Source organism: Halichoeres trimaculatus, unplaced genomic scaffold (assembly GCF_033239565.1).
Source record: "Halichoeres trimaculatus isolate MK-OKI-2021-1 unplaced genomic scaffold, fHalTri1.1 fHalTri1_scaffold_7, whole genome shotgun sequence".
Lineage (NCBI taxonomy): Eukaryota > Metazoa > Chordata > Actinopteri > Labriformes > Labridae > Halichoeres > Halichoeres trimaculatus.
In genome coordinates, this window is record NW_027437185.1 from 39281120 (window position 1) to 39295851 (window position 14732).

Here is a 14732-nt window from a genome sequence, read left to right on the forward strand (position 1 = left end):
CAAGGTCTTTCATCAGGGTCTTCCATCAGGGCCTTCCATTAGGGTCTACCATCAGGGGCTCCCATCAGGGCCTACCATCAGGGTCTACCATCAGGGTCTACCATCGAGGTCTACCATCAGGGCCTACCATCAGGGTCTACCATCAGGGTCTACCATCAGGGTCTACCGTCATCCTTGATGATCAGGGTCTACCATCAGGGTCTACCATCAGGGTCTACCATCAGGGTCTACCATCAGGGTCTACCGTCATCCTTGATGATCAGGGTCTACCATCAGGGTCTACCATCAGGGTCTACCATCAGGGTCTACCATCATCCTCGACAATCAGGGCCTACCATCAAGGTCTACCATCAGGGCCTACCATCAGGGCCTACCATCAGGGTCTACCATCAGGGTCTACCATCAGGGCCTACCATCAGGGTCTACCATCAGGGTCTACCATCAGGGCCTACCATCAGGGTCTACCATCAGGGTTTTAATGCAGGAGCTGCTCTGAGTGCTGTGAAATCAGCCCATTTATCATTTTATCGTCTACCTGTTATCGTGAAGTTGCCAGGCTCACACAACCCCTGCTGATCTGCCTTCAATGGTAACATTCACTGAGGGGCCTAACATCAAAAAGACCATTTTTGTGTTTCTCTTTAAGAAAAAAGTCTCCCTCTCAGACCACAGAGGACTTTTAATTCGTTTATTTTCTGTCAAGCTGAGCTGTGTGGTTTGTTTCAGGATCAAGGCCAAAGAGACATAAATGGGAGGAGGGCAGCTCATGTTGTGGGTGTGTTTTGAAATTAATCTGTGAGAACTTAGCTGCTGCTTTGTATTTGTACAGATCTGAGAGCTCCAGGGTTCAGCCTGAGAGCGACATGAACTGCCGTCTCAGAGGGACGAGCTTTAACTCCACATGCTGTTCATTGATGCACAAAATATCTGATGAACCTCCAAGGCTGTTTCTCTTTTCTCACCTGACTGAGCTTTCATCAGCAACAAGTGAAGACGTCTGTTAGTTTTACATAAGAGCCCTGAGTGATTGTTACTAACAGGTTATATAACACGAGATGTGCTGATCTTTACTCATAACCCACTGCTGCAAAATTAAAATGTTACAATCACTGTGGAAGACAAAACAACAACAACAACAACAACAACAACAACAACAACAACAACAACAACAACAACAATAATAATGATAATAATGACACACCTTGTCCATGCCATAATAAAATGAAATGTATATATTGTATGTTTGTATAAATAGAGTGTAACCCTGTATTGCACAGTGTGGGCAGCAAACACATGCAGAACCTCCACACCCCATCTGTTGCTAACTTCCATCCTTTTCTCTCGTCCTCCAGTTTTTCTTCTTATAACTGTTTTTTTTCTTTGTTTGACTAAACAGTTATATCGAATCTTTTGAGGATTTATGTATTGATTCATGTATTTAATCAGGTTTAATCTACTTTGTGAGCTAAATGTGATTTCCCTGCCTGCTTACAAAAAAAGTTACCTGGCAGCAACGTTTGAATATCACACAGATTTCCTGGGAAAGCTGCAGAACTGGCAACCCTGGGTCTGTGTTTGCCAGGAGCTGATGAGGCCTGGTGTTGAAGCAGAGAGAGGAGATGTTAAACACACTCAGTGCACTGAAACACTCTACACTGCCAGCAGACCACATTGGTTAGTTAGTCAGGTCACAACACAACACCAACAGCTGATGTAGTCTGTGGATCAAACCTGAGAGCATCAGAGGGATTCGATGGTTAATGTGTCAAATCATCTCAGTCAGTCAACTCAGGTTACATTATTCAAAACTTTATCACGACATATTGAACCGTCCTTGGCGAGCAGACTCTGAACCTCATCACTCACCGTCTGAGCCTGCGGAGGACGCTGGGGAGTGAGCCGGCTGAAAGTTTGATCACGCACAGGTCAGCCCACTCACCTTCCTGGAGCAGTTTGCAGCCTGCTCATCTGACCTGTCGGCTGTTATTACATTAAAACCCAAGTGAGCTGTGATGTAAAGGATCTGTGGCGTGGCAGCGCTGTGCGGTGCATGGAAAACACCAGTTCAAGCACTTTTCAATGGAAAATCCACTCATCAATTCAAAGAGATCACTGCAGGTGTCTGATGAACTGAAAACACCTCCAGCCCCACAGCTTTTAACCTGAATTTTAGCAAAACCACTTCCTTATTTTATTACTAACACACTTTATAAAACCTTCAGACCAGTAACTAAAGCATCTCACTAACTTTATTGGTGCATCCTCCACAGATTTCTGCCCCGTCCCCTCTGAAGTGGCTTTTTCATAAATCACTTTGCATCACACTTTGCATCACACATGGACATTTGCTGTGAAATGCAAGAGAAATGATGACTTCTAAAAACTTTGGGTACTGGCAACAGCAAAGTTTGTGACGCCTGTCTCTCCTCAGAAAAAAAAAAAAGAAGCCACTCTGTGCAGACAGGAAACCCTGCTCATAGCTTCACATGTGATTGACGTGGTGGGCCGTGTTCGTGTCTCTGTAATAATACGTTTCTTTGAGTCGTCTTGATCTGCTATCAATCCCCTGTCTGACTCCTGGTTGTTCTGCTAACATGCATTTATCAGGCAGAGTTTGAAGATTTAGATGTTCAGTGAAACAGAGGACACAAAGCTTTCTTCTTTTTTTCTCGTTGGCATTTAAAGGCTTCCACTTTTGTGAAGCTGCACGGCTAACAGCTGTGGACTGACAAACAGGTGCTGTTATTTCAGCGTTTTGGAAACCAAGAGTTCCCTCTGCTCCAAACTCTGACTTCCTCCCTTTATCTGTTTGGATGGATCAGCAGATGGATGTATTATAAAACACAATGGAGGATAAACTCCACTTCCTGTTCCTTCCTGTTCCCGGGACAGACTCAGTTTTTATACACAAACATTCAGTGCTGCTGGTTTTTAACCTCCCCTGACGCTTTAAGCTCTAAGCTTTAAATCTGACAGGCTTTCTCATTCATATTCTCTCGCGCTGTCGGTATCAGATGGTTTTTATCTGCCTGCCTGGCACTGTGGTCTTAATTTAGGCCCCTTTTGTCACAATTATGCTTTGTGACTTCACGATGAGTTCGTATGCAGATTAGAGCCGGTCAGCCCTCGCACAGAAACCCAGCTGCTCTGGAGCTTTGGTGGCTGAACTGACTTTCAGCTGATATGCTCTGATTCTTTATTCTCGGCCTTTTGTTGATGAAATGTGCCGTTTGACTTAAACTTTCTTTATCCTCCTCATGGTATTGAAGAAAAACCCTTCATGTTACCTCCTCCTTGAATAATTAGCCCATGATTGAAAGAAGTCCATTCTCATTCCCATCGACTGCTCTTCTGGACCGAACAGCACTGGGAGTTTGAAGCAGCGTGTCTGTGATCTGACTTCATCAAATAAAAATCCACTGAGATTATCTGACCTTCCTGAAGCTGAATTATTCAGGGTTGGTTTAAAGTTTACTGATACTCTGAATATGTTTTGATCTCTGAACCAGAGGGGAAAGGAAGTGACCTGCTGGAGGTTTGGACCATGTCCAGTAAGAGGACGTAGGAAGGCCCAGCGTTCTCACACTGAAAGCTGTCCCTCATTAAACTTAGACGATCTAACTTCAGGGCCGTAAGCCATGCCAAACAACACGGGGTGTGTTTTCTACAGGATGCACCTCCTCTCAGAAAGCCTGGTGGTCAGAAAATGAAAAGACCTGTTGGTCTGTAAATTCAGAGCAGGGCTTCAGATTTTCTGACTGATAGACCTTCTGACAAACAGGCCTGTCGTCATTCCAACTAAGGAGCTTTCTGACTAACCTGCCTTCTGATTTTCTGACTAACCTGCCTTCTGATTTTCTGACTAACCTGCCTTCTGATTTTCTGACTAATGGACCTTCTGATTTTCTGACTGACCGTCTTTTTGCTCTTCTGACAAACTTCTGACAAACTTCTGACAAACTTCTGACAAACTTCTGACTAACAGTCCTTCTGGTTTTTCTGACTAATGAGCCACCTGACAATAATTAGCCTATCATGGTTTTCAGTCCCTCTGAACCAATCAGAGCTCATCCTGCTGTTTCTGAAGCTGTTGAATTTAAACCGAGCCACTACAGGAGTGTTAAACGCTGAAGTTTGAGTGGATTCAGAAAAAACAGGACACCATGTACACAACAATTAAAAACAGATGGAAACAACAACAACAACAACAACAACAACAACAACAACAACAAAAAGAATAAAAAAAACAAATAAAAAAACCATAATTTTTACACCCCCCAAAATGACTTCAGGGCGAAGAGCTCATTTCTCTCCACAATGTTAAAAATCTGTGGAGATATTTCTTCTGCCTGAGCTGATATTTCTAAAAACCTTTTTGTGTTCTTCTACAGTTCTTACTGCGATGTGAAACGTTGATGACAGATTTAGATGCAGAGGCAACGATTCATTGAAAAAGATGTAAAATGCTCCTGAAATACAAATCCTGGAGTTTGTTGTTAACAGCCTGAAACTGGGGGTAACTCACTGACTCCAACTTGTGGCCACATTAAGTATTGAATGAATTTGTTTTTATATATTTGTTTGTACGTGTTTTCGGACATGTACGGTCATGGAGCTGTCTGAACCTGTCTGTTGTTGCAGGTTTCGCTCTGAATAACATCCAGAGGGGACGGGGGAAAGATGATGGTTCATCAGTGTTTGCTCAGAGGGTTGGACTCGTGCATATGAAGCTCCAGCTGGCTGTAAATCCTCCTCCTTCCATTTCTGAAGTCATGATTTCACTCTTTTCCTCCCTTCCCCTCAGACCAGCATGACCCTGCAGAATCAGAGCGACCAGCAGGCCAGACTTATCACCCATTAAAACATTCAGTGCATCATAAAATGAGAATCATGTGGAACAACAAAAAGCTCCTGCAGCTATAATCTCAGTCCGAATCCTTTCACAGCACGGCCTGAAAAAACATCCACCCCATGTTGAGGAGACTGGAGGTGGAGCAGGGGAATGACCCCACCCTCAGCCTTTGCTTCTCATCTTCCCAGTTAGTAAAATGACCCACACGGCCTCAGCTTCAGACGTCAGAGTCAGACTATAGCTTCAGACACACAGTTTATCCCTTTCATGGCCTAATTTAGAGTTTAAGGGGAAACTTTGTCCTGGTCTCCTCTGAGGAATCAGGACTGACAGAGATCCAGGTTGTGATTTATGTCTACAGTTATTATAATGAAAGCCTGAGTACTGCTGTTATTTCCCCTGGGACTCTCTGAGCAGCAGATTCAGAGCAGCGTGAAGTCCTGTGGCGACTTTTTAAGGGATGGATTTGGATTCTTAAGGAACCAGATGATGCAGAACCAGTCCGGACTCTTTGGGGGGCTGCTGGGCTGCTTGGAGTCACAGTAAAAGTGTCGTGAAGTCAAAATAAAGTGATGATTAAATTTTAGAGGTTGATACTGTGACTTTTCCAGGGATCATCATGTCTTAGCTCTTTGAAATGCACCTTGTGGATTGGCCTTCAGCAAACTGCACCAGGATAATAAACTAGCTGTGATGAGATATTTACACAGCAGATCACTTTCCCTGTTTCCCTGAGTCTCATTCAGATAAACTGCTAAACTTTTAGCTCTTTACAATCTGAGACCCTGAACAAACTGAACTTCAAGGTTTTTCTTTGGATTTCAGATTTCTAACTGCTTCATTTATCCTGAGGGACGGTTACGTTTCAGTTCATCCCTGAACTGCTTTTGAAAACGCTGGCAGCTGAAAGTGGATGTTGTGGTTTTCCCCTGAATGAAGGACACTGCTCTGTTTTTTTTTTTATTCTCATGAATACGGCTTGTTTGCAGTCATGTGGGGGCAAATATTTATTTTTCAGCTGCCAGTGCTCACACACAGCCTGGAGTGCTGCCTGAAATGAGACCAAACTACGAGCAGAGACTGCAGAGAAGCAGGGCTTGTGTCAGGCCGTCCTCAGCAGGGGTGGAACAGCTGACCCGGGTTTGGGACGTCGTCAGGCAGTGGAAAGAACACAGAGACCTCCTGAATCCAGCTCACCTGTCCCCCATGCTCCAATAGCAGCCAACAAATTTTCTCTACACTAACCCTCAGGCCTGGAAAAGAGAAAAGAAAACTATCTGGTGAACTGCAGCACGCAGAGTGGACGACGGTGTCTGTAAATCACACGCCTCGGTCACGTGATGTTTGTGTGCTGAACATGGATTCTGTGATGTTTTTCTCCTCCAAGCAGATCGAACTGAAATCACACCTTCGGTCCAGTGAGGCGTTGATCTGCACACACAGAGAGAGGAGAGAAAACGATGCACGGAGACCCCAGTTTCTCTGGACGACGTGAACGTGAGCCAGGTTTCTTTCCATGAAGCCGTTACAGAAACAGACTCGTGCCATCAGTGCTCTCCACGCACCTGCTCCTCCTGCTCCTCTGCTCCTCTGCTCCTCCTGCTCCTCTGCTCCTCTGCTCCCTCTCCACTCTCTCTGAGAGACGCCTCCAATCACTGCAGACGCCGTGCTCCTCTGCTCCTCCTGCTCCTCCTGCTCCTCTGCTCCTCCTGCTCCTCTGCTCCTCTGCTCCTCTGCTCCTCTGCTCCTCCTGCTACTCCTGCTCCTCCTGCTCCTCTGCTCCTCTGCTCCTCCTGCTCCTCCTGCTCCTCTGCTCCTCTGCTCCTTTGCTCCTCTTGCTCCTCCTGCTCCTCTGCTCCTCCTGCTCCTCTGCTCCTCCTGCTCCTCTGCTCCTCCTGCTCCTCCTGCTCCTCTGCTCCTCCTGCTCCTCCTGCTCCTCCTGCTCCTCTGCTCCTTTGCTCCTCTGCTTCTCTGCTCCTCCTGCTCCTCTGCTCCTCTGCTCCTCCTGCTCCTCTGCTCCTCCTGCTCCTCCTGCTCCTCTGCTCCATTGCTCCTCCTGCTCCTCTGCTCCTCTGCTCCTCCTGCTCCTCCTGCTCCTCCTGCTCCTCTGCTCCACCTGCTCCTCTGCTCCTCTGCTCCTCCTGCTCCTCCTGCTCCTCTGCTCCTCCTGCTCCTCCTGCTCCTCTGCTACTCCTGCTCATCTGCTCCTCTGCTCTTCCTGCTCCTCTGCTCCTCCTGCTCCTCTGCTCCTCTGCTCCTCCTGCTCTTCCTGCTCCTCTGCTCCTCCTGCTCCATTGCTCCTCCTGCTCCTCCTGCTCCTCCTGCTCCTCTGCTCCTCCTGCTCCTCCTGCTCCTCCTGCTCCTCTGCTCCACCTGCTCCTCCTGCTCCTCTGCTCCTCTGCTTCTCCTGCTCCTCTGCTCCTCCTGCTCCTCTGCTCCTTTGCTCCTCCTGCTCCTCTGCTCCTCCTGCTCCTCTGCTCCTCTGCTCCTCCTGCTCCTCCTGCTCCTCCTGCTCCTCTGCTCCTCTGCTCCTCCTGCTCCTCTGCTCCTCCTGCTCCTCCTGCTCCTCTGCTCCTCCTGCTCCTCTGCTCCTCTGCTCCTCCTGCTCCTCCTGCTCCTCCTGCTCCTCTGCTCCTCAGCTCCTCCTGCTCCTCTGCTCCTCCTGCTGTCACCAGTGATGGTCTTACAGCAGTTAATTATCTGACTCCACAGTCTGCTCTCATACTGTCTCCTTGTTTGTGTCCCTGTAGAGTATACACTATATATATTTACATACATACATTTTAACACATATACATATATACATATATACATATATACATATATACATATATAGGAGCCCTATCAGTCACTTCCTGCCTCCCATCACTCACCTGCCTGAACCTGGTCTGATCACAGCTGGTCTGCTTTAAAGCTGTGATGTGGTCTGAAAGGTGCTTTTGGAGCTACTTCTGGTCACATTTGAGGACATGATTTATCACTTATATCTACATACAAATACCAATTTATTGTGCCCAGTGTTTGTAGTTGTCACACCACAAAGAAGCATCCTTTTCTGTCCGCTTCTCTGCAGAAAACTAGATCCTGATTGTCTACCACGCTGAGGAGGTTTCAGGGCGTCCCCTCTGCTCGTTGAGACGTTGGTAAAAATATAAAACCCAGTTTCCACCAAGCGGTTCAGTCTGACTGGTCTTGTCCTGGAGTCTGTTGCATATTATGGGATGCTAATTTGCATAACCCCATGCTCATTACACATCCCCTCTTACATAACGACCCCTCACGTCTTTCTAGCTCATGACCACTTTCTGATGTTGTAACAACCTGATTGACGGTCGTGCATTATTAATCCAACTTAATCTCTGAACAAGTGAATGGCATGTAGTCAGAAAAACAGACGAGCTGCTTTGATCCGTGTCTGAACTTCACAGCTCTCATCACAGAAACACGCTCCACCCGTCTCCAGCTTCTCAGAGACTCCTCTCCATCCTCAGAGCAGCTGGGGTTCATGTTCTGCTCAGAGGCATAAAAAATGAAGAGCAGTGAAACCAGGTCATGCTCTCTAAATTTAATTATGTTCTTTATAAATTAATGATAGTCACAGAGCGCAAAGCTTTGCATCATTTGGTTAACTGAAGGAAAGTTTAGATTAATGGGATCCAAGCGAGAAAATACAGAAACATTTAACATTGAAAATTATACAGACATGTAAACAAGTGTGTGTTAGTAAATGATCAGGACTTTCAAGCAGAAAAATACACTTTTAAATAGTAAGTTTTAAAAAAACCAAGAAAAAATAAAAACACAAACAGTAGGTATGGAAGCCCTAAAAAGCCACGATTTAATGAAGTATTTTTTCCATGTTTTCTCCAGATGATGAATTAGTTTTAGTTGTTTTCTGGAGATCTTGACCTCAGATCTCAGAACAATGTGAAATACTCTCACAGTTTGACCTTCAGGGTGAAGGACCAGCACCAAACCAAGATGGCAGCTGGGAAACATCGAGAAAGAGGGCAGTAACTAACAGGTCCCAGTCAAAACGGGTTTGATAACTTTGTGTGCGATTTCGGTTCATTTTCAACAGTTTCAGCGTCTTGGACGTGAGGGAACTACCAGTTTAGACACTGAGCGTTTTCTCCCACGTCACACAAAACTCCAGCATGTGTCGCGAGGCTTAAACACAGCGGTATCTGACTGTCAACACATCAGGGTTAAATACTCCCACAAAAAGTGACCCATGTCTCTGTGAAGGGTAACAGGCATCTGACTTTGTGTATTCAGATGAGTTATAGACGCAGAGGCATCACAGACACATCACATCCAGGACGCAGGGACCCACGGTCTGACCCCAGCCCCCGCACCCCGAGAGGTGGAGACGCAGACAGAGAGACGCTGCAGAGACAAAGACACGCAGGTACCACTGCATCAGCTATCACTGAAACACAGTTCAGACACTTTCTCAATAATCTCACAGCTCCATAACATCAACCATGACTCCCTCTGAGCAAGCAGCAACAGCACAGAGAAACAAAGACAGTTTCCCTCAGTGGACGAGGTCGGCATGGTGTCCTCTGGCCACTGGCCGTGATCTCCTGCTGATTTGGTTTCCAGATGTTTGGCAGAAATAATTTTACCATCATGAAAAAATAAGGCTCCATTTCGAGATGATGAGATAATCAGGTCAAGATGTCCAGAAAACAGAGAAAATATAATTTATAAAGTCATGGTCCTTTATGGTTTCTGTGAGAAGTTAACTTATTTATTCAGAATAAAACGAGATGATTCAGCTCTGCAGTGCACCTCCCTAACACAGACAGCTGACAGTCTGCAGCTCAGAGTAAACAACGAGAAATCAGCCTCGTTAATCCTCCATTCCACAAAGATGACAGAATTAATCAGCACGTGTCTTTCAGACTCAGAAATAAACTTTATATCCATTCAGGACAATAAACTGAATCAGAGCTCTTCATGCCATGACCAACAGCTGTGGTTTCCAGGCAAAAGACTCATTAAGAAGGCTCTGAACATCGTTCATTAACAGTTTTAACGAGAAAAGATTAAAAAATAAAATCCTGCTCCCAGTCATCGCGTGTGGAGCTCCTGCAGCCTCGTGCTCTCCGTCACTTTCCAGGGTTAACCCCGCTGACCACGTCCACAGGGTTAAAGGAGGAGTGTGAAACTCAGCCTCCCTCTGGGTTATCATTCAGGGCCTGTCGACTTCCTGTTCCCCAACCACCCCAATCTGCTCCACCTGTGCCCCAAATTCCCCCAATCTGCTCCACCTGTTCACCCAACAACTCCAATCTGCTCCACCTGTTCACCCAACAACCCCAATCTGCTCCACCTGTTCACCCAACAACCCCAATCTGCTTCACCTGTTCACCCAACAACCCCAATCTGCTCCACCTGTTCACCCAACAACCCCAATCTGCTTCACCTGTTCACCCAACAACCCCAATCTGCTCCACCTGTTCCCCAACAACCCCAATCTGCTCCACCTGTGCCCCAACAACCCCAATCTGCTCCACCTGTTCACCCAACAACCCCAATCTGCTCCACCTGTTCCCCAACCACCCCAATCTGCTCCACCTGTTCACTCAACAACCCCAATCTGCTCCACCTGTGCCCCAAATGACCCCAATCTGCTCCACCTGTGCCCCAACAACCCCAATCTGCTCCACCTGTTCCCCAAATCACCCCAATCTGCTCCACCTGTTCACCCAACAACCCCAATCTGCTCCACCTGTGCCCCAACAACCCCAATCTGCTCCACCTGTTCACTCAACAACCCCAATCTGCTCCACCCGTGCCCCAACAACCCCAATCTGCTCCACCTGTTCACTCAACAACCCCAATCTGCTCCACCTGTGCCCCAACAACCCCAATCTGCTCCACCTGTTCCCCAAATCACCCCAATCTGCTCCACCTGTTCCCCCCCAAAACCCCAATCTGCTCCACCTGTTCACCCAACAACCCCAATCTGCTCCAACTGTTCACCAAACAACCCCAATCTGCTCCACCTGTTCCCCAACAACCCCAATCTGCTCCACCTGTTCACTCAACAACCCCAAACTGCTCCACCTGTTCACTCAACAACCCCAATCTGCTCCACCTGTTCACTCAACAACCCCAATCTGCTCCACCTGTTCCCCAACAACCCCAATCTGCTCCACCTGTTCACCCAACAACCCCAATCTGCTCCACCTGTTCACCAAACAACCCCAATCTGCTCCACCTGTTCCCCAACAACCCCAATCTGCTCCACCTGTTCACCAACAACCCCAATCTGCTCCACCTGTTCACCAAACAACCCCAATCTGCTCCACCTGTTCCCCAACAACCCCAATCTGCTCCACCTATTCACTCAACTACCCCAATCTGCTCCACCTGTTCCCCAACAACCCCAATCTGCTCTGCCCGATATCACCCTAATCTGCTCCACCTGTGCCCCAAATCACCCTAATGTTCTCCACCTGTGCCCCAAATCACCCCAATCTGCTCCACCTGTTCACTCAACAACCCAAATCTGCTCCACCTGTTCCCCAAATCACCCCAATCTGCTCCACCTGTTCCCCCCCAAAACCCCAATCTGCTCCACCTGTTCCCCAACAATCCCAATCTGCTCCACCTGTGCCCCAACAACCCCAATCTGCTCCACCTGTTCCCCAAATCACCCCAATCTGCTCCACCTCTGCCCCAACCACCCCAATCTGCTCCACCTGTTCACCCAACAACCCCAATCTGCTCCACCTGTTCACTCAACAACCCCAATCTGCTCCACCTGTTCACTCAACAACCCCAATCTGCTTCACCTGTACCCAAAATCACCCAATCTGCTCCACCTGTTCCCCAAATCATCTCAATCAGCTCCACTGGTGCCCAAAATCACCCAAATGTTCTCCACCTGTGCACCAAACGACCCCAATCTGCTCCACCTGTGCCCCAAATCACCCAAATGTTCTCCACCTGTGCCCCAAATCACCCAAATCTGCTCCACCTGTTCACCCAACAACCTCAATCTGCTCCACCTGTTCACCCAACAACCCCAATCTGCTCCACCTGTGCCCCAAATTACACCAATGTTCTCCACCTGTGCCCCAAATCACCCCAATCTGCTCCACCTGTTCCCAAAATCACCCCAATCTGCTGCACTTGTGCCCCAAATCACCCCAATCTGCTCCACCTGTTCACCCAACAACCCCAATCACCTCTGCCCGATATAACCCCAATCTGCTCCACCTGTGCCCCCAATCTGCTCCACCTGTGCCCCAAATCACCCCAATGTTCTCCACCTGTGCCCAAAATCACTCCAATCTGCTCCACCTGTGCCCAAAATCAACCCAAACTGCTCCACCTGTTCCCCCAAAAAACCCCAATCTGCTTCACCTGTACCCAAAATCACCCAATCTGCTCCACCTGTTCCCCAACAACCCCAATCTGCTCCACCTGTTCCCCAACAACCCCAATCTGCTCCACCTGTGCCCCAAATGACCCCAATCTGCTCCACCTGTGCCCCAAATGACCCCAATCTGCTCCACCTGTGCCCAGTGACCCCCCACACCCATATTACCCCTGTGTGCTCCACCTGTTAGTTACCCCTCCTCCGGTGTAGCGGCCCAGCGTCCTGTCTGTGACAGTGCGTCCTGTTACCAACATTCCTCCTCCCTCCTCGTTTCCTTGGTGAGTTTCTGACTTGTGTCGTGGAAAAATCCATGACAAACAGATTTAAACATCGATCCCGTGGTGAGCCAAGCACTCGGGCCTCCCTCTGTGGTTCAGTCTGATAATAAACACACGCTGGGCCATGAGCAGCAGGCGAAGAAACACAAGGAGCAAAGATTTGCAAATAAAACAGGAAAGACTTTACACGAGAAGAAGAACACAAAGGTAGAAACTGAGGGTACAGATAAGAATGGAAAAACGTCAGGTAGCCATCGTGACAGGCCACTAAGTGTCACTGCGGTGCTGTTTATAGCAGCAGAACTGAGTGATTTCTGAAGTTTGTCCTTTCAGTGATGCCGTAGAATGTGCTGCTGTTCTTCACCTGAGGCCGTGCGTTACCGTGGTAAGGTGATGATGTAAGCAGCCGCTGTGTTTAACCAGAACCTCAGAGGTATCAAAGCTTGTCCAGGTCTCCACCACATCTCCACCTCAGGTACTGTTTGCTTCTCTCTGCACCTCACATCCCACAATGCACCAGAAAAGCTTTGACTCTGAACACAACAGAAAGAGTTTTATAACGCGGTTTTTAAGTCTTTCAGAAAAACAAAGATCAAAGCTGCTCTGGTCACCTTTTATCTCCCTCCTGGTCTCAACTTCCTGCTGTATCCTACAGAGCGTAAATGAGGGACATTGAGCCCTCATTGCATCACTCCTCCATTCATCTTGCACGCGCACCGTGTTTGTGAGGAGATAAAAGTGTGTTAACAAGCTGACAAAACATTTCACTCAGTGAGCATGAGATTTTCCTGACAGAGGTGAATTTACTCCGTTATTCAGGTCCTTTCTCCAGGGTTGGGGTTAGGGTTAGTGAGCCCAGCTCAGGGAGAAGGACGACGTGATTTCATTTTACACTGCACGCTCTCTGACTGTTCATTTGGCGTCTACATTTAGGGACTAGAAATGATGACAGCAGGTTATAACTGTCTTCATTTAACGACATCTACACTGCACTCATAACGTTTCCCTTTAAAACAAACTGGAGTCAGCGCTTGGACACAGTTAAACAGCTGGGCTGGATGAGCTTTCTGATGGGCACCAGTCTTAAAAGCAGCACAACAAGCAGATGTTGATGTTTTTCTAGCTCAGCTGTGTTGAAAGAATTTAAGATCATGAGTTTGTTTAATCAGAGGCGCAGCCCCGGGGACTGACAGGTCTTTAACCTCTCAGTGAGGAGGGGGCTCAGAGCCGCCTGTTGGTTGGTGTTTTCAGTGTGACCCCTGCCAGTGATTGGCTCCTCACCCAGGAACACATGGCTGACGCCACAGAGACCACGTCCATGGATTATCCAGTCTGTGGATGACCTCTTACATGCAAACCCAAATTCCAAAGAGCTTTAGAAACCAGTAGAAAAGGAGCCTGGAAAAGTTCCTGTCAAAAGCCGTCTCCTAACTCAGGCTTATCTGGAGGACGTGATGTGTCACCTCTCGCCCCTGATATGTCAGTCTGTGCCGCTGACGCCTGTGAACTGATGCATGAATGCCAAGATTTTCCTCCAAAAGGGCAAAACTTCAAAAACCCAAGAAGAAAGTGGGATGATGATGCTGTAAAGACTGCTCACTTTGACTCTGTTTGAATATAAATGACAAAACAGTCCCTCAGTCTGTGACGACCTGAGCCTTGGATCATTAAACCCACCACGCTGCTCAGACCACTGTCTGTTAGAGTCCGGCTAAAGCAGGGAAATCTCTGTATTACCTCTCCCTCTGTCTTTGTCTGTAGGGGCACGTCAGGGTTTTAATCTGAGCGTCTGTGTGACCGTAGAGGGAGAGGAACAACACCATCCACTGTAACACGCCTTCAGGAAATTTGTTTTCCTCTTAAAACTCTGCACACAGCAGCTAACTTTGCATTTTCACCAAACTGCAAAATCCAACAACAAGCTCCACTCAGAGAAACACGCTGCAAAGACAATGCTCAGACCAAAACAAGTCCACATCAAGAGCGAGAGGACGTCATTAATCTTTAGCAAACATATCCAGTGTGTGATTGTTTTGAGTTTTACACAGTTTTAAACAGATCGGACCTTAGCTGTATGTGGGACGGAGATATAAAGAGACGAGGAGGGAAAACAGGTAAAAGTGTGAATATGACGAGGCGGATCTGTACAGACGTGTGAGAAAAGCATCAGTTTGTGATCATAAAGTTACATGTGTGAGAATAA